This window comes from Schistocerca americana, chromosome 6, assembly GCF_021461395.2.
Source record: "Schistocerca americana isolate TAMUIC-IGC-003095 chromosome 6, iqSchAmer2.1, whole genome shotgun sequence".
Taxonomy (NCBI): domain Eukaryota; kingdom Metazoa; phylum Arthropoda; class Insecta; order Orthoptera; family Acrididae; genus Schistocerca; species Schistocerca americana.
Window position 1 is genome coordinate 119,282,222 of NC_060124.1, and position 20,515 is coordinate 119,302,736.

General features: G+C 42.8%; 1 protein-coding gene, 1 non-coding gene and 1 pseudogene across 2 annotated transcripts in view; 2 read left to right on the forward strand and 1 right to left on the reverse strand.

Moving 5' to 3' along the window:
* The window catches only part of LOC124620001 (mucin-4-like), a 115,682-nt gene that overhangs the window by 91,135 nt on the left and 4,032 nt on the right, over nucleotides 1-20,515 (forward strand). The window lies entirely within an intron of this gene.
* LOC124621213 lies at nucleotides 19,563-19,679 on the forward strand (annotated as a pseudogene).
* Trnat-ugu lies at nucleotides 20,302-20,375 on the reverse strand. The gene has a single exon. It is a non-coding gene; the product is annotated as a tRNA-Thr (tRNA).

Here is a 20,515-nt window from a genome sequence, read left to right on the forward strand (position 1 = left end):
CCCGGTGAACACGAAGTAGTGCTGCAACATGAGGTGGCATGGACTCGACTTATATCTGACGTAGTGCTGGAGGGAATTGACACCATGAATCCTGCAGGGCTGTCAGTAAATCCGTAAGAGTGCGAGGAGATGGTGATCTCTTCTGAACAGCACGTTGCAAGCCATCCGAGACGTGCTCAATAATCTTGGGTATTAATAACCGCTTCTACTGTATTTTGGTCCTTTATTACGGTACCACTGCCGGTTTCGTGGCGTTGGAGCCACATCTTCAGGTGACATATGATTAAAACATAACAGTGGAAAAGCTCGGAATCTTTTTCCCCAACATTCATTGTCCGTCGTTCAACTTTCCGCTCTAATGTTTTAATCATATGTCACCTGAAGATGTGGCTTTAACGCCACGACACCGGTAGTTGAACAGTAATAAAGGACCAACATATAACTGAAAGGGTTATTAAAACCCAAGATGAATACTTATAACAGTGGTTGCCCCACCTACAAGGGCCGGCCGAGGTGGCCGAGCGGTTCTAGGCGTTGCAGTCTGGAACCGCGCGACCGCTACGATCGCAGGTTCGAATCCTGCCTCGGGCATAGATGTGTGTGATGTCCTTAGGTTAGGTTTAAGTAGTTCTAGGGGACTGATGACCTCAGAAGTTAAGTCCCATAGTGCTCAGAGGCATTTGAACCATTTGAACCTACAAGGTTGTCTGCAGTGCTCAATAATGTTCATGTATGGGGAGTTTGGTGGGCAGCGGAAGTGTTTAAACTCAGAAGAGCGTCCCTGGAGCCACTCTGAAGCAATTCTGGACGTGTGGCGTGTTTCATTGTCCTGCTGGAATAGCTCAAGTCCGTCGGAGCGCACAATGGACGTGAAGGGATGCAGGTGATCAGACTGAATGCTTACGTACGTGTCACCTGTCAGAGTCGCGTCTAGACGTATCAGGGTCCCGTATCACTCCAACTACACACGCCCCATACCATTACAGAGCCTCCACCAGCTTGAACATCCCCCTTAACATGCAGGGTCAGTGGATTCATTGAGATTGTCTCCATATCCGTACACGTCCATCCACTCGATACAATTTGAAACGAGAGTTTTCCGACCAGGCAACATGTTTCCATTCATCAACAGTCCAATGTTGGTGTTGACGAGACCAGGCGAGGTGTAAAGCCTTTTTGTGTTCTGCAGTCATCAACGGTACACGAGTGGGCGTTCAGCTCCGAAAGCCCATATCGTTGATATTTCGTTCAATGGCGAGAGCCAGGGCACGCCGTGTCATTAAAGAGAGCAAGAAAAGGTCATGGCAGGAGTTCTTGGACTCCATCAAGCGTTCCACTTGTTCCACAAGAGTATGGGAAGCCATCCGGAGGATTTCCGGTAAACATAGCCGTTTACCAATAGCTGCTGTCCAGAACCAGGGATGCCTCCAAACGACACCCAGAGCCATTGCTCAGACGCTGGCAGAGCATTTTGCACAAAGTACTGCCACTGCAAATCAGGATCCAGCGTTTCGTCGCTACCGTGCGACTGTCGAAAGAGCGACCTTGGACTTTCGGTCGAACAGTTCTGAGGCCTACAATTCCCCTTTCTCCATGTGGGAACTTGAATCGGCACTTACTGAGACTTCTGGCACTGCACCAGGTTACGACCGCATCCGGTACTCCATGCTTCGACATCTGCCAGCGGCGTCAAAGGAAATCCTCCTCGAATGTTTTAATCTCATATGGCAGACAGGAGTGTTCCCCACCTCGTGGAGGGAGGCAAATCTCATCCCTCTCCTCAAACCAGGAAAAGACCGCACATGTCCCGGTAGTTATCGTAGTATCGCCTTGACAAGCTGTGTCGGAAAGACCCTGGAACGGATGGATAACCGGCGTCTGGTCTGGCTGTTAGAGACCAGACAGCTCCTTAGCCGCTTTCAGTGTGGTTTCCGAAAATTTCGGTCCACGGTCGACAACCTGACCCTCCTAGAGGTGGCTATTCAGTAGGCTTTTCTCCGTCAGCATCACTGTATCGGTATCTTCTTTGATATCAGTAAGGCATATGATACTACTTGGAGACACTGTATTTTTGCACAAATGCATCAATGGGGCTTTCGTGGCCGCCTCCCGATTTTCATTCGGTCTTTCCTGTCTCAGCGGTTGAACGCTTCCCTTAGTCGTAGTTAGCCCCGTTCTTACAGGATCTTTTTCCGGTCGCAGAGATGTCGGAGATTTGATGTTTTACCGGCTTTCTGATATTCACGGTACAGTTGTGAAATAGTCGTAGAGGAGAATCCCCACTTCATCTTGTGTCAATCGCTCGTGCGCCGACTATAACACCACGTTGAAACTCGCTTAAATCTTGATAACCTGCCATTGTAGAAGCAGTAACCGATCTAACAACTGCACCAGATACTTCTTGTCTTATGCAGGCGTTGCCGACCGCAGCGCCGTATCCTGCCTGTTTATTATCTCTGTATTTGAATACGCATGCCTATACCAGTTTCTTTGGCGCTTCGGTGTATGTGCCAACAAGATCTAACACTGGAGAGGTTGAATGAATGTAAAGAGAACAATTTTGCAGGAGGTGTCTTTCTTATTGAAAGAAAATTATCACCGTCGACAGAATTCATTCTCCAGAGAACAGGTCAAGGTTTTGTTTGCGCAGTAGAATTTGGTGACTTGGTCTTTGATCGTGTGGGATAAGTGTCGTCAGTAAGCACCTGTCAACTTGGCTTTCACTACTTTGAACAGTTCGTCTATACTTACATCTATATGACTACTCTACAATTCACAATTAAGTGCCTGTCAGCACTCAAGCTATTCAACCTATTTCTCTACCGTTATATTTTCGTACGAGCTCTGCTTTTCGTATTTTATTATGATGATCATTTCTGCCTATGTAGGTGGGCGCCAACAAAATATTTTTGTACTCTGAGGAAAAAGTTGGTGACTGCAATTTCACGACAAGATCCTGCCGTAAGGAATAACGCCTTTTTTAAATGATTGCTACCCCTGGTTTGCCTATCATAACCATGATCCTCTCCTGTTTCGAGATAATACAAAATGAGTTGCCCTTCTTTGAACTTTTTCAATACCCTCTGTCAATCCCATCTGATGCGCAATCCCCACACCACACAGCAATTCTTCAGAAGAGGGCGGAAAAGCGTAAATGTAAACAGTCTCTTCAGTAGTCTGGTTGCATTTTCTAAGTGTTCTGCCAATAAATCGCAGTCTTTGGTTTACTTTCCCTACAACATTATCATTGTGCTCGTCCCGTTTTCATTTCTTCGTTACTGTAATATGTAAGTAATTAGTTGAAATTGCAGCCTTGAGATTTGTGTGATTTATCGTATAACCGCATTTTAGTGGATTTCTTTTAGTACTCACGTGAATGACTTCACACTTTTCATTATTTAGAGCCAATTGTCACTTATACAGATATCTTGTCTAAATCATTTTGAAATCGACTGTAATCATCTGATGGCTTTGCAAGACGGTAAATGACAGCATCATCTATCATCAGCAATCCACGACGGCTGCTCAGATTGTCATGTAACTCGTTTATGTAGAGCAGGAACAGCAGAGGGCCTGGGAGACAACCTTGTGGAACGCCAGATATTACTTCTGTTTTACTCGATGACTTTCCTTCAATTGCTACGAACTGTGACATCCCTGACAGGAATTCACGAAAATCAGTTGTTACGAGCGCAAGAGTAGTTTCTATAATGTGTAAATTGTTTGCCAATAAAAAAACTAAATATTCATTTACGCCTATTAGTACCTCAAAATACTTAGTTTAGGAAGCTCTAGAATTTGCGTACTTTCGTAACTATAGTTTTGGAACACCTTTTATAAACAAGTTTGGCGGAATTTTGGAATTGTATTCTTCCTTCATAAGACACTGTTTGGTCACATTCTAGAAGTTTCGTCTGTTGTCAACGATTTCTTTCGTTGTTGTACCCAGCCAGAATGTTGTATGACGTGCTTACCCCATTTCGAATCATTTTACAACAAATGGTTCATGGTGATTCAGAGATGAGAACTTGGTCTTTTGTAGCAAGGAACGCGAAGACCTACAGATTTAGCCAGCCCACTAAAACAGCGATGCCCTGCACACGTTATGTGACTGCAGTACTTGAATGAGCTCAGCGCCAGGAACACTTCTATCATTCACTACTGAACATATACGATGACACTTCTCACACAAGACTTCATTTATAAATGCTTATGTAAAATATGCTGTCCAGTATACATGTCGGTTTATAACAATATTATGCAGTTTCGAGACCGGAGTAACAGAAAAAAAAGTTTGTGGTTGTTTTAATGTTTCAGTTTCCTACATGGTGTCTCCCCTCTTGAGTACAACACAGAGAAAAGTCCTTCTATAGGGTATTCAATTTTCACAAACATTGGCTGGCTCTTGTCAACTGTGATGATTTTTCCCGAAAAAGAACCGCCTGCGTTTTGCATTTAAATCAAGTCGCGGCAGACGGCCACGCAGTCAAACGGTACTAAATGGACTTCGAAAATACTTTTTTTCCTCTTCAAAACTTTCTGGAGAAGGTATTGAAGTCTCGTTTTACAGATGTTGACCAATTGCGACACTATTCATTGACATACAACGTCGGCACGTCCGCTACATAAACACTACTTGCTTATAACCGAGTGGTAGAATGCACATCTGTTTTTTTTTTTTTACAGTTATTAGTTCAAGCTGCCACTGTAATTGCTGTGTGACGTCGCTAATACGGCAGGAATACTCGTAAAATCAGTCTCGTTTATATTATCTTTGCGCATATATTTCTAATTCCTTTGATTCAACGGAGTTAGCTGCATTTTCCTTGATACTTCAAAGTGAGAACACACATGAATTGAGCTGTTATTCAAATATGATCATCCCAAAATAATAAAATTCACTTTAAGCGATATTGACTATGAACATACGCGTATAACTCGATATACACTATGCTTGTCATTTTTATTACGTTATTAAGTTTATGATACATCCTTAGTTACATATTTTGACAATCATTCAAATATTTTATTATAGAATACGTGTATTAACAAAACACATGGATTCTCCACTGAAGTTACAATATCAGATGAAATTTATTACAGTGAGCAAGAAAGCTGCACTTTGTAGTACGTTATCAACACACTGTACGTTAATAATTAAATTTCAGAGATACTGCATGATGTTGTTATAAACCGACATATATACTGGACAGCATATTTTACATAAGCATATAGAAATGAAGTCTTTGTGACAAGTATCATCGTGTCAGTTTAGTAGTGAACGATAAAAGTGTTCCTGGCCCTGAGCTCAGTTCATGTACTGCAGTCAACTAATGGGTGCAGGGCATCGCTGTTTTAGTGGACTGGCTAAATCTGTAGGTCTTCGCGTTCCTTGCTACAAAAGAACAAGTTCTCATCTCTGAATCAAGATGAACCATTTCTTGTAAAATGATTCGAAATGGGGTAAGCACGTCATACAAGCGAAGATACAGTTCAGTATCCGCATGAGCAAAGGGGCGTTCTGCTCACATTTAGGCGAATATACTGCTAATAAATAATACCCTGTGCGTGGCACTGTGTACTTCCTACTATATTGCATGTTGAAGTCTCCACTCGATCTGTTCAAGTGCAGAGTTTAAGAAGACCGACATCATATTTGTCATGTAAAGGTTTTGACGTGTTAGCCTATTTATCCCTGATGGGAAACTACCCGTCCTTTCGGTTTACAGCCCCAACAAGACCTTTGAAATTATCTGTTTGTTTAGTATGTTCTTTCCAATTTAGGCTATTGGCCTCCGTTCTGTCGTCCACAGTGAAGATGTTCAGTTCTTTCCATATATCTTTAGTCTACTTTTTTATCTAAAACTGTATAACCTATCGCAAATCATAAAAATTTCATCTCCTCAGTTTCTAATTTTCTATTGTTTAGTTACTTTAATATACAGTTCTCATTAGAGGGGAGTTCGATAACGTAGTGAAATATGATTTGTGTTGATTTCTGAGTTTTTCCTCTTAAAGTCCGGTTTATTGTTCAGTACTTTCTTTGAAATTTGCGTAAGCAAAGACTAATTCGACAATCTTCTAAAAAAAGGGTATTTAATATCACATTACCCACTTCTAAATTATTTGTCAAAGTACTTTGTCATTCCTAGGTGACCATATGTATCTTAAAAAGCTGGTGATATTGGACATCTATATTTTACTCCCTGATGTACGACCACTTTGCTTTTAACGTTAGTTGGTCAGGTCTCAATTTTTCCTGATACATTCGTATACAGTCTTAATATTATTAATACCAAATGTATGGAGTATCCTTTAATTTTTATTATTTCCCGTAACTTACTCTTGGTCAGACACTCAAACGCCTGTACATGAAATGTGAATTACAAGGAAATTGGCGGACCGTGTTCCTCTCCTGTTTTAGTCATCTACCTTAGCACAAAAGGACAATCGCAGTAGGGACTGCTTCTCCTAAAACCACTATTTTACGTATAAATTTATTACGCGATAGTTTTGGCCTTCGCTTCCATGCCTCTTTTAAATATGAGGTACTGTATGTCAATTTCATCTTCATGGTCCCTGTGAAAATAATCAATCTAGATTTAATACGGAAAACAGTTTGCAACAATTTTTGAGTACATTTTGACATATTTCTGTGAATGACTATCAGTGATTTTTTGAAGGTATTTGCGATGCATTCACACTGTTCCGGTTTGAATCCTTGAATAGTGGCGCAGCTCCAATTTCTGTACGTTCGTGTCCCCCCTTGGCACTAAGCGACATGACCCCACTGCGTTGTGTAGTATCCGATGAAGATTAAGTTCGGCTTCGCATCAGCGCTCATAACTATTTGTGTGTGTGATTGAGTAATGACATTACTAAAAGCTATTACATTTTTTATGTCTCGTGAACTGCACAGCTTTACATTTATCTTCGTGGGCTGGAAAAAATAAGGAGATAAATGCGTACCTGAACATAAATGCAGATGCTAGCCAAGGCTGGAGGTTGTGCTACTGCATTTTACCACTAGCGGCCCCTGTGTAATGTGCTCAATACTTTGCAAGTTTCAGTCATGATCAAATCAGTGTTCATCGTAGTTGTGAGTGTATTATGTCGGAGCTAAGTGGCCAGATTGTTGGTGCCCTTATGCTGGGAGCTTCCATAACCAAGGCAGCCAAAGCGTTTGGTGTTTGAAGAAAATGAAAAAAATATCATGAAATAAGTCACAACGCAGACGGAAGTGTTGTGTGATCGTGACGAATAGTCATTCAAGAGCATTGTGACGACGAATGAGATGACAACAGCCGCAAACGTCACCGCAGAACTGAATCCTGTCAGCATCACAACAACTCTGACGGAGCTCCATAAACAGGGATTTGCAGGGCCACCCGGAATTCCAAAACCACTCATGTGTGAGACAAAGGCCCGTAACATGAAATTTGGTGCCGAAGCCATAGGACTTGGACTTCAGGGGAATGGGAGAAAGTCATTTGGTCGGACGAGTCTTCTTCCACACCTTTTGCAACTTCTGGCCATCCCAAGAGTGAAATATCATGGAGGTTCGATGGTGATTTGGCCACCAATATCTTGGTATTCCATGGGCGCTAAGGGTATGGATACTCTGCAAGGTCGCAATATTGTCATGCATTGTGTGACCATCTTGGTTGATCAGGTCAGTCCCATGGCATAATGTTGTTCCTCAATGGTGATTCTGTGTTCCAAGACGATAGGACCTTTGCTCGCCTGCAGCGAGGATGTAATGTAAACACAGAAAAATGTCAGCTTTCCAACACTCGACGAAAGACGTCAGATGTATCATGATAACGTAGACCCATAAGAGTGTGCACAGAGATGTTTAAGAGGGGTTTAAGCACTTCTTTACGCCTCAGCTGTGGACGGAACAAGAAAGTACAGTAAAAAGTATCTTCTGCCAAACATTCACTAATGATCAGTACAATGCAGGCGCAAATGTAGATTGTATAGAGTTTTGAAAATACGTTCATTCGATTTCAGAAGACTATAAGTTTTACACAAATGAAGTATGAAACATGCAATTTTTCACTTGCGCATAGGGCTACAAAACTGTTATTTTAAACTGAACCATCCGCCTCTGACTACTAAGAAACATGCGCACATAACCTTGCGGCGCTTTTCATAATGTAGGATCAAGGTTTTCATTTACTTTTGACAAATCATCAGTATGCCCTCCAAAAAGAGATGCACAACAAACATCCAGAAGATAGACAAACTTGTTCCATACTTTTACGAGCATGTCAGCGTCACAGTTACAGCTATTGCAAAGGGAGGCACATAGACAAAGTGTGCTATTAAAAAAGAGTGTAGTATTTGTAAAAAAATAGAATTGAACTTTTCATTCATCTTCCTGACACGTATGACTCCTAAGCCCGTCAGCAAAACACCCTTAATAAAAAAAGTCACATTTAAAGATCAGATATCAAGAAACACACGCACGATAAAGAATTGTTCACTTTGCTTTTATTAAGAATACTACTGAAGTTTTAGATCACAGGACCAGCTGATGTTTAGGCTTGTCAGTGTCGTTACTTCTGTACCTAAGTAGCATGTAACTTCATTCAAATTGTTTGTATTTACTGTGCTTTGAAAAGATTCATATTCTGCAAATTACGTAGCAATAGTTTTTCCACGGCCTGAATGGACTGAGAGTATCGACGACCCTTGTGCACACACCTAAAAGTCCCATGGTTCCCACGTTCTATTTCTCACTACAAACGAAAGCACAAAACGAATGAGTGGGTGAGGGCAAAGAGCGTTCACCGCCATTGAGTAGAAGTACTAAGAGAAGTCGCGATCAATCAATGGTCATGGGAGGGGAGAGAGAGAGAGAGAGAGAGAGAGAGAGAGAGAGAGAGAGAGTCTCCAAAATCAATTCTGGAAATCCGTTCCTAGCTGCCGGTTGTCCACTTTCACAGTCGATTTTCGCTCCCATGCAAACTTGGTGGGATTGTCAGGTTACGTCTTCTTTTCAGAATGTTCGAATAATATGGACGGGATGACTTACTGTGCAGTGAGGGAGATGTAGAAATGTTAGACTGAGCATGATACTGTGTACCTTTAATTTTTCAGTGAAGAGAGAGAGCGATTGTGCTGGCTAAATTAAAAACAGCTATTTTGCAGACACCACATTTGACTGGGCAAGCAAATCCGCTTCAGACCGTAACATGAAAACACGCCAGCTATAACCGGTTTCCGAAATTCGGTTCCCGTCTTTCGGAAGATATGTCGCATGACTGAATGTTCAGGAAATAATAAAGCAATTGAGGCCATGCGGCTGAGTGTTTTTGACACAGTCTGGGCATGCGCTGCCCTTTAGTCGATCGACTGATCGCGAGCTCTTTGTGTAACATATTCGATCTTTTCTGACTGACGCACATCGACTCCTTCAGAGAGTCATTTCCGAACTTTCATATATCCCACCTTATTATAAGTGATACAAATTACATTTCGAACTTTTAGCCGTGCCCAGTAGTCGGGACATTTGGCGACCCGTATAAGGCTTATGTGGGACGGGTCATCAAACCTCTAAAAATTGGAGTATTCCGCTAAAATCGGGACATTAAGCAACGCTAGTTATACCTATCTTGACTCGACGCAGACCAGGTAATAAAATAGTGACGAGAATGCTAGCTAAGCTAAAAATTCACCCCACGTAGAAGGTAATTACAGTCAATGAAATCAGACGAATCTTTTTCAAACAGCTTCTAGTAGTGCTGTACTCTCGACATTGATTCATAAGCGGAAATGCATATGTCAGTGTGATAATGACACTGTGTAAAAAAGAAAATTGCGTCTTCCGTAAGGATGGAGAATGCTCAAACTCCAGAATCAAGTTAACTGATAATCAGAGAAGATCCGCAGGCTGCTGATCGGCCTCCGTGTCGCGCTGTGCTGTTGACGCCGTAGTTGAAAGCGGCAGCAGTTACAGTTTTTCGAACTTTGGAGTCGCTACTTCTCACTTGTGTTCATATTCAGTTGCCTTCACGAGGCCGAATTGGTTCCACTCCACTCCTATCCCCAAGAAACATTCCGTTACAGCATCGGGAATTTAACCTGAGTGCTCCGTATGGCAGTCAGACACATTGACCACTCAAAACGGGAGACGGTCTAAATTTTGGAGATACATTAGTAATTTCAATTTGTTCTATGAATAACTAAATCTTAAATTTTTATTACTGGTACCACCTTTATAATCAACAACAGCTGGCAACACTAAATCTGAGAATTTTAGAAGAAATATGAAATTGCGTTGATTGATCATTCTATATTTTTGGCAGAATATTTCATACATTACGGATAAAACGCAGACGACACAGATGTAATGTGTTTATTATGTATTTTACAATCTGGTTTTTGGCTATAAAGCCATCATCAGGTACAAAGATATATGTGTATGGCTGTGAAGTTTTTGTAGCATCCAAGATTTTAAGCAAGTGCATCTACAGAGTGTCTCAGTTGCTTTCCAAAGATGATAATCGTTGGTGTTTGATTTAGGACCAAAACGAGAGGAACTGTTTCAGTGAAAATGCTATGTAAAGTTATTGAGCTTAGATAAAATATTTAACACACAAATAATGACCTATGAGGGTAATCCCAAAAGTAAGGTCTCCATTTTTATACGCACATAGACCTGTTTATTGCTACAATGGTTTACATCACTTTACCGCTTGAACATTTAGTTGTTTTTCTACATAATCACCATTTCTGACGATGCATTTTTGTGGACGCTGTGGCAGTTTTTGTATGCTCATGTCATACCAGCACGCCGCCATGATGTTTAGAAAGTTATGAACCTCTTCTTTCAAATCGTCGTCGGAGCTGAATCGCTTTCCGGCCAAATGTTCTTTTAACGTAGGGAACAGGTGATAGTCACTGGGCGCCAAGTCAGGACTATAGGGTGGGTGGGTGATTATGTTCCACTGAAGTTGCTGCAGGGGAGCAACGGTTTGCCGAGCGATGTGCGGGCGAGCGTTGTCATGGAGAACGTGTACGCCCTTGCTCAACATTCCTTTTCTCCGGTTCTGAATTGCCCGTTTGAATTTTTTCAGAGTACCTGACAGCGTTAATTGTGGTCCCAGCGATTTAGCCTCGACGACGAGGTGAAAGAAGAGGTTCATAACTTTCTGAACAACATGGCGGCGAGCTGGTATGATATGGGCATACAAAAACTGCCACAGCGTCTACAAAAAAGCATCGACAGAAATGGTGATTATGTCGAAAAATAGCTAAATGTTCAAGCTGTAATCTGATGTAAATCATCGAAGAAATAAACAGGTCTATGTACTTATAAAAAAAAAATAGGAGACCTTACTTTTGGGATTACCCTCGTATATCAAAAATGACAATAATTGTTCCGAGAATAAAGTAAACTGAACAATAAACTTTGGTGGGATATTCCAAGGGAGTAGCTGAACTGAATAATCTTGTCTTGAACAGGTCCACTAGTAAACACAGTTAAGATACACAAAGGAGATTAAGCACGTAAGTGAAGTAGCTCTGATTATATGAACTAAAAATTTTTGACTGGCTGAGTAAAACTTTAGTTACATAAATAAAGGAAAAAACTGGGGCATGTGAGAAGGAGGCGTAAATTACAACATTGGCTCGATGGGATTATATTTATCATCTGCCAGCTCCGAAGCTGAAATAAAAATAGCAACAAACAATGGTCGCACACCTGCCTTTCCATAGTTCACAAAATGGTTCAAATGGCCCTAAGCACTATGGGACTTAACATCTGAGGTCATCAGTCACATAGACTTAGAACTACTTAAACCTAACTAACCTAAGGACATCACACACATCCGTGCCCGAGGCAGGATTCGAACCTGCGACCGTATCAGCAGGTCGGTTCCGAACTGAAAACAAAATGCTGAAACAGGTGTCATATCTTCTTTAGCCTTCTTTGCTTACCTTATCAAGGCGTTAGTAAATAGTGCACTATTCCATATTTAGGAAAGGTCCATCTGAATGTGGCTAGGCAGCTTAAATCCAGGAATTTTAAAACGTTTCATGCGTACAACACTGTTGGACACTTTTGCCCAATAGTAAAGATAGCAGTCAACTTTGGAAAAGAATGCAGTATACGAAATCACTTGTAATTGCGGCAAATTCTATGTAGGTCAGTCTGGCAGGGTAACACGTATAAATGGGCTTAAAGGAACGCCATAGAAGTTGAACACTTAGAGGAGGAGACTCGTTCTTTTCCAGACCACCTTGCTTGAAGGAGCGCCAAACCCTCTTTGTCTGGGCTCTTCTTTCGCCGCACGAACTATTGGTAAATTATTCTCTCTTGTCTCTGTCACAAATTTTGTGCGCTAGCACCTTTTGCCAGGCAGGCGGTGTACAGTGGCTGCTGTGGATGCTCATTTGCAGCAGCGGGTCGTAAATATGGCGACGTGCAGCAGCTGCAAGGCGAAGTCTCGTGATGCCATCCCATCAGTAGTGCTCAGCTGGCGTCTGCACTAGAAATGTGCAACGTGCCAAGTTTCCTACAAGGAGCGTCCCAAGAACGGCGTCCTAAAGGAGTCGAACAGACCTCTCTCACCTGGACCGCTACTCTTTATTTTTCTTCTCCATCCAAGTCGGTCAAACCTTTCCCCGGGTGTATCTCTCTTTAATTGGGTAACTTGTGTCTCTAGTTCTGCCAGTCCAACTTTTTCTCCTTTCTTGGCCTACCAATATCTTTATTTACTGTACCCAACACTGTTTGTATTTGCTTGCCAGATGTACCTATCTTTCACTCATAATACGTCTCTTTAGAGTGTCAGGTTATTATTTTTTTTCAGTTTTCTGCAGTACTCCTTGCATCGTGCTAAACTGTCAGCATTAAAAATGATCTTGGCTGGAAAACATTTTCTTTTTTGTCCTGCATGCCTTAATTCTTAGAGTATATACTTCTTTGCAGACCTCTATTTAATCTGAATTGCATTTGGTGGAGACCAAGTATGGAACAAGTAAACCATATTAATGAATATTCCATATTATTCATGTTATGGACTCTGTAAATATCTTCGCTCATTACTGCTTGACCTACCTATTAAATTTTTCTGCAGGTGCTCGATGTACTGTTGCTATAATGACATAGTTATTATGAAATTTTACTCCTTTAGCGTACATCTCTAGATGATTTCCCAAACAAAACTTGCTGATATCAGTATTTTTCAACTGACAGCCGTTTCTCATAGGTGTGACAACTCCTCGTTCTTCATGTATTAGTTACTGAAGTAAGACGCTGATTTAAATCATGTCCCACTTGGCGTACCTCTACTAGTGATCACTCGTTTTATAAGGGCCGTTTATGTTGTCTCAATTCAAACATCTCTTATACTGGTTACCTTTCTTCCCACACTGCCCTAAACCTGTAAGCACATGTATTTTTCCGCTTGTGACATTTCCAGCTGAGATGTTGAGTCAGACCTATTTATAGAAGCCACAGCAACCACATTAATATGAAATCGAGTCTGCCAGTTCCAGATTTTCTCTTCTGAAAGAAAGTTCAACAGAAATCTCCTGTCCAAAGATCCTCCTACCTTGTGGCTGCCATGTTCTAACTAAGTAAGAAGCAAAGTGTGCTCTGAGGTCAGTGATAGCACTAAAACTAAAAATGAAACACTTTCAGATTCCGAGGCCATATGAATCACTTTTTATCGAATGTTCCACTTTTTTGCAGAACCAAGTGTTTTAAAATTTGCGCAGAAAGCGGTCACAGTTCCGCTAAACTGTTTCGAATTCCCGAGCGCAATCCGGCAGCAGTACATTGACGAGAAAATTGAATTCTGCTTGATTTGTGCTCATTCATTTCATTTTTGTGAAAAACAGTGCCATAAAATGCAGCATAAATCGCTGATTTGGATGTTGTACTGTCGTAAACCTAATTTCGAAAATCAAACGAAGCATAGATTACTCAGTCAGCTCTTCAATGAAGTTGACATCATTTGCTCTGACAAAGCACTGTAGTTAGTCCCAAAGCAAGCGTTTGTCACTAATAATAAAAACTTCATTAGCAATAAATTGTATAAGCCCTCCTTAAGTAGAAACTGCTGTTACTCTCAGTGCTAAAATTGTGTTCTTATGGGGTATCGTCTCAATTATGCGGCTGGATTCGTGATTTTCTGTCAGAGATCATAGTTCGTAGTAATTGACGGAAAATCATCGAGTTAGACAGAAGTGATTTCTGCTGTTCCTCAGGATAGTGTTGGGGGCCCTCTGCTGTTCTTTATCTATGTAAGCGATTTCATTTAGGAAGCATAATGAGCATCGTCATAGCTTGTTTGCAGATGATGCTGTCGTTTAGTGTATAGTAAAGTCATCAGAAGAACAAAACCAATTGAAAAACGATTTAGATAAGACACCTGCATGGTGCGAAAATTGAAATTGACCTTAAATAATGAAAAGTGTGAGATCATCCACATAAGTGCTAAAAGAAATCCCTTAAATTTCGGTTACACTATAAATCAATCAAAGATCAAGACCGTAATTTCAACATATTACCTAGAAATTACAATTACGAACAACTTAACGCTGCGGAGAAAGCGAACCAAAGACTGCGTTTTGTTGTTAGAACGCTTAGAAAATGCAACAGATCTACTAAAGACACTGCCTACATTATTCTTGTCCGTCCTATTTTGGAGTACAGCTGCGCTGTGTGGGATCCTTAACAACTAATCTATAGGGTGCTACCTATTGATGTAGAATCATTAAATTTGGCAGAAAACAAAGTTCCTCAGTACGGCCAAAGAAAAAAATGCGAAAATTGTCGATTTGTAATTATATCGCACGAAAAAAATGCTTATTATCTGACTGATTGACTGACTGTCTGTCTGTTTGTCTGTTTGTCATGATCCTTTTTCTCAGGACCGGCTAGACGTACTGAGTTGTGAATGATAAACTTTATCTTAGTGCACCAAACCAGTTACGAGAACAAAACGAGGTACTGGCAGGAAAGCAAGAAAATCTGTATGAGTGACCTGAAGATGGCTTTGTAATGAATCCGAAACCGGTAATGCTTAGGCTTACATAAACTTTAGCCCGCATCTCGTGATCGTGCGGTAGCGTTCTCGCTTCCCTCGCCCGGGTTCCCGGGTTCGATTCCCGGCGGGGTCAGGGATTTTCTCTGCCTCGTGATGGCTGGGTGTTGTGTGATGTCCTTAGGTTAGTTAGGTTTAAGTAGTTCTAAGTTCTAGGGGACTGATGACCATAGATGTTAAGTCCCATAGTGCTCAGAGCCATTTGAACCATTTGAACATAAACTTTTTTGAACCACACTTGCGAATAGATGCTGCTTAGATTAAAAACCGTACAACTGAAGAGGAGCGTGACTCTGACTAACGAACTAGAAAATTTTAACTTAAAGTAAATGTGTGTGTATAAAAAAGTAGTATCTTTATAATATATTTTACTTATGTTGTTAATATCGACATTTCCTTAACAGACCACCATTAACCCACTGTCCCCATCTAACGCGGAGAACACGGCAAATGCCATACCCCGATTTCCCAGAAGCTTCGCTCAGTGGAAGGGGGGTCAAAATAAGCGGCTGACCGTAGATACTCAATCATTTCTGAGAAAACGACGGCCAGAGTTTTTTAGGCACTTTGTGCGCCTTTGAGGGAGAAAATAGTTTAGTCGAAACGGTGGCACAGAGGCTACCGTCGCGGCTTCACAATTTTGCGCCCCGTGTTCGAAACCCAATTATAATTTTCATTTTTGTTTTTTATTTATCTACCCATGAAAAGATTACGATATGACTGTTTTCCAGTGTGTATTGAAATACGTTGTCCTTCTTCGTCTACTATTTGTACGTCTAGTGAATAAATTTAAGAAAACGAAGAACAATAAATGAATGAGAATATTATTTGAAATTGTTTTCAGAGAAATTCGTGTAGTATATTTTGATTCATAACCAGTTGCAATCGCCAGTTTCCGGTAAAGTGATCCGTTATGCGTGGTTTGCCGTGAATTTATTGGCAATGTGCGAAATATTCAGCAGTGTTAACGGCGTTTCTTTCCCGAGTGAGATTTATATGAAGAAATGTAATTACAGGATGTATATACACTCCTGGAAATTGAAATAAGAACACCGTGAATTCATTGTCCCAGGAAGGGGAAACTTTATTGACACATTCCTGGGGTCAGATACATCACATGATCACACTGACAGAACCACAGGCACATAGACACAGGCAACAGAGCATGCACAATGTCGGCAGTAGTACAGTGTATATCCACCTTTCGCAGCAATGCAGGCTGCTATTCTCCCATGGAGACGATCGTAGAGATGCTGGATGTAGTCCTGTGGAACGGCTTGCCATGCCATTTCCACCTGGCGCCTCGGTTGGACCAGCGTTCGTGCTGGACGTGCAGACCGCGTGAGACGACGCTTCATCCAGTCCCAAACATGCTCAATGGGGGACAGATCCGGAGATCTTGCTGGCCAGGGTAGTTGACTTACACCTTCTAGAGCACGTTGGGTGGCACGGGATACATGCGGACGTGCATTGTCCTGTTGGAACAGCAAGTTCCCTTGCCGGTCTAGGAATGGTAGAACGATGGGTTCGATGACGGTTTGGATGTACCGTGCACTATTCAGTGTCCCCTCGACGATCACCAGTGGTGTACGGCCAGTGTAGGAGATCGCTCCCCACACCATGATGCCGGGTGTTGGCCCTGTGTGCCTCGGTCGTATGCAGTCCTGATTGTGGCGCTCACCTGCACGGCGTCAAACACGCATACGACCATCATTGGCACCAAGGCAGAAGCGACTCTCATCGCTGAAGACGACACGTCTCCATTCGTCCCTCCATTCACGCCTGTCGCGACACCACTGGAGGCGGGCTGCACGATGTTGGGGCGTGAGCGGAAGACGGCCTAACGGTGTGTGGGACCGTAGCCCAGCTTCATGGAGACGGTTGCGAATGGTCCTCGCCGATACCCCAGGAGCAACAGTGTCCCTAATTTGCTGGGAAGTGGCGGTGCGGTCCCCTACGGCACTGCGTAGGATCCTACGGTCTTGGCGTGCATCCGTGCGTCGCTGCGGTCCGGTCCCAGGTCGACGGGCACGTGCACCTTCCGCCGACCACTGGCGACAACATCGATGTACTGAGAAGACCTCACGCCCCACGTGTTGAGCAATTCGGCGGTACGTCCACCCGGCCTCCCGCATGCCCACTATACGCCCTCGCTCAAAGTCCGTCAACTGCACATACGGTTCACGTCCACGCTGTCGCGGCATGCTACCAGTGTTAAAGACTGCGATGGAGCTCCGTATGCCACGGCAAACTGGCTGACACTGACGGCGGCGGTGCACAAATGCTGCGCAGCTAGCGCCATTCGACGGCCAACACCGCGGTTCCTGGTGTGTCCGCTGCGCCGTGCGTGTGATCATTGCTTGTACAGCCCTCTCGCAGTGTCCGGAGCAAGTATGGTGGGTCTGACACACCGGTGTCAATGTGTTCTTTTTTCCATTTCCAGGAGTGTACAAGCTACGTCGGTTGCACAAAATGTTTTGTCGATTGACCATGGTTTCGACTGCTCTAGTGCAATCGAAACCGTCCTTTTATACTTATGTTTATTCTTTAGGAAGAATTGGTTCATTACTTTGATGATACTGATCGTAGAAACCCTCGAAGCGTAGTGATTCCGAGCGCCACAAGAATCGCGTGGTAGACAGGTTTGCCACACTGACATTTCTTCGTTGAAACATTTTTGTTGGTTGAGATCCAGCAACCGTACGTTATTTAATTACAGGATGTACATACAGCCACAATTGACCATGGTTTCGATTGTACTAGAGCAATCGAAACCATGGTCAATTGACAAAAATTTTGTGCAGCCGATGTGGCTCTATGTACATCGTTACCTACCTCTGTAAGTGATCGTTACCTATTTGGATTGGTTGGTTGGTTTGGGGAAGGAGACCAGACAGCGTGGTCATCGGTCTCATCGGATGAGGGAAGGATTGGGAAGGAAGTCGGCCGTGCCCTTTCAGAGGAACCATCCCGGCATTTGCCTGGAGTGATTTAGGGAAATCACGGAAAACCTAAATCAGGATGGCCGGACGCGGGATTGAACCGTCGTCCTCCCGAATGCGAGTCCAGTGTCTAACCACTGCGCCACCCCGCTCGGTCCTGTATGTACATCCTGTAATTAAATAACGTACGGTTGCTGGATCTCAGCCAATAAAAATGTTTCAACGAAGAAATTTCACTGTGGCAAACCTGCCTACCACGCGATGATGTGGCGTTCGGAATCTCTATGCTTCAAGGGTTTCTACGATCGGTATCATCAAAGTAATGAACCAATTCCTCCTAAAGAATAAACATAAGAATAAAAGTATTAATGTAAGAATTGATATTAAAATGAAACATAAGAAAATTTAAAAAGATTGTAGCCATCTGAAAATATCATAAATATTACAAGGTGAATCAAAAAGGACTTTACAACTTGGGAATAATATAGAAATTTATTGAGATAACTTACAAAATCGGAAGATGAGTCATTTTGTAGCAAGCAGCCTCACGTTTGACTCATTGTAGTGCATCAGTACCATTCCGGCACCACGAGCGACGGCGTAGTGCACAGTTAAAATGGCTGCTTTCACTGGTGCAGAGCGTGCTCGCTGTGTGTTTCGTTTCATGTAACGCGCTGTGCAACAACTGTACTGTGTAAATTTCGCACCGGATACGGTAACGAATCTCCAAGCAGGCCTGCAATTCGCTCCTCACGAAAGTATCCTCGATAACCGCTTCCCAGGTAGCTGGACAGGCTGTGAAAGGCCAGTCGCATGGCCGCTTCGCTCTGCAAAGTTGCATCACAGGATTTCTTCCTCCGGGGTTTTATTAAAGACTGTGTGAATGTTCCTCCCATACGAAATGATTTAGCGGACCTGGAAAATCGAAGCTACGATGCCGTTGCACAACTTCTTCCCGACTTCCTGCAACGAGTATGAGAAGAAACTGATTACGGGTGGAATGTTTGACACATAGTAAATGGTAGTCGCATCGAACCAAAATAGCATTTGACACTTTTATGTGAAATTTGAGGTTGTTTGCTGCTTTGAAATGACACGTCTGTCGATTCTGAAGGGTGTCTCAATAGATTTCTATATCATTCCAAAATTGTAATATTCTGGAGTGCTGATGTGCGGTGTGGGATCCACATCAGCTGGGACTGGCGGATGACATCGAAAAAGTACAAAGAAGGGCAGCTCGTTTTGTATTATCGTGAAATAGGGGACATAGTGTCACAGACATGATACGTGAATTGGAGTGGCAATAATTAAAACAAATGCATTTTTCGTTGCGACGGGATCTTCTCATGATATTTCAATCACCAGTTTTCTCCTCCGATTGTGAAAACATTCTGTTGGCACCCACCCTGCATGTCGTTAGAGAGTGGAACGGTAGAGAGACAGCATGAAGGTGGTTCGTTGAACTCTCTGCCAGGCACTTTATTATGAACAGCATAGCAATCACATAGATGTAGATGTAACGTCCTTATTGACTCACCCTATAATAAATGTATGGGGCAACGGCCTTGCCGCAGTGGACACACCGGTTCCGTGAGATCACCGAAGTTAAGCGCTGTCGGGCGTGGCTGGCACTTGGATGGGTGACCATCCAGGCCGCCATGCGCTGTTGCCATTTTTCGGGGTGCACTCAGCCTCGTGATGCCACTTGAGGAGCTGCTCGACCGAATAGTAGCGGCTTCGGTCAAGAATACCATCGTAATGACCGGGAGAGCGGTGTGCTGACCCCACGCCCCTCCTATCCGCATTCTCCACTGAGGATGACACGGCTGTCGGATGGACCCGGTAGGCCACTCGTGGCCTGAAGACGGAGTGCTTTTTTATAATAAATGTATGACTCTTACTGCGAAACCGAGTTGCAATTGTACAATTAATATAACTCCCTTGTATCCTCTAACTTGATAAGAAATATTTGTGTTGTGACCTTCTACAGACATGGATAGACAAATGAAAAAAATAAAATCAATAAAAGCAACAAGCGGGTTTCGAATACGACGCGCAAAAGTTACAGACAGCGACGCTACCCACTGTGCCACCATTTCGGCTGAGATTAAAGCGAGCTAAGCTAAAAGACATCTAAAGTATTTACTAAGATGGTATCTGTTCTTTCGGTTATGTCCGAAAGAACAGATACCATCGGTGGCCAAGCAGCTCGTTAGAATGAAATTACAATGAAATGAACACCCTTAGCTGCTTACAGGCGTTGACATATGTCAACGGGGACAGATGAAAATGTGTGCCCCGACCGGGACTCGAACCCGGGATCTCCTGCTTACATGGCAGACGCTCTATCCATCTGAGCCACCGGGACACAGAGGATAGGGCGACTGCAGGGATTTATCTCTGTTCTTTCGGACATTGGCTTTGGAAAGAACAGATACCACCTTAGTAAATATATAGTTACGGCTCACCGGCCACTTGACCATCTTATTCTTCTGTGCGAACGCACAA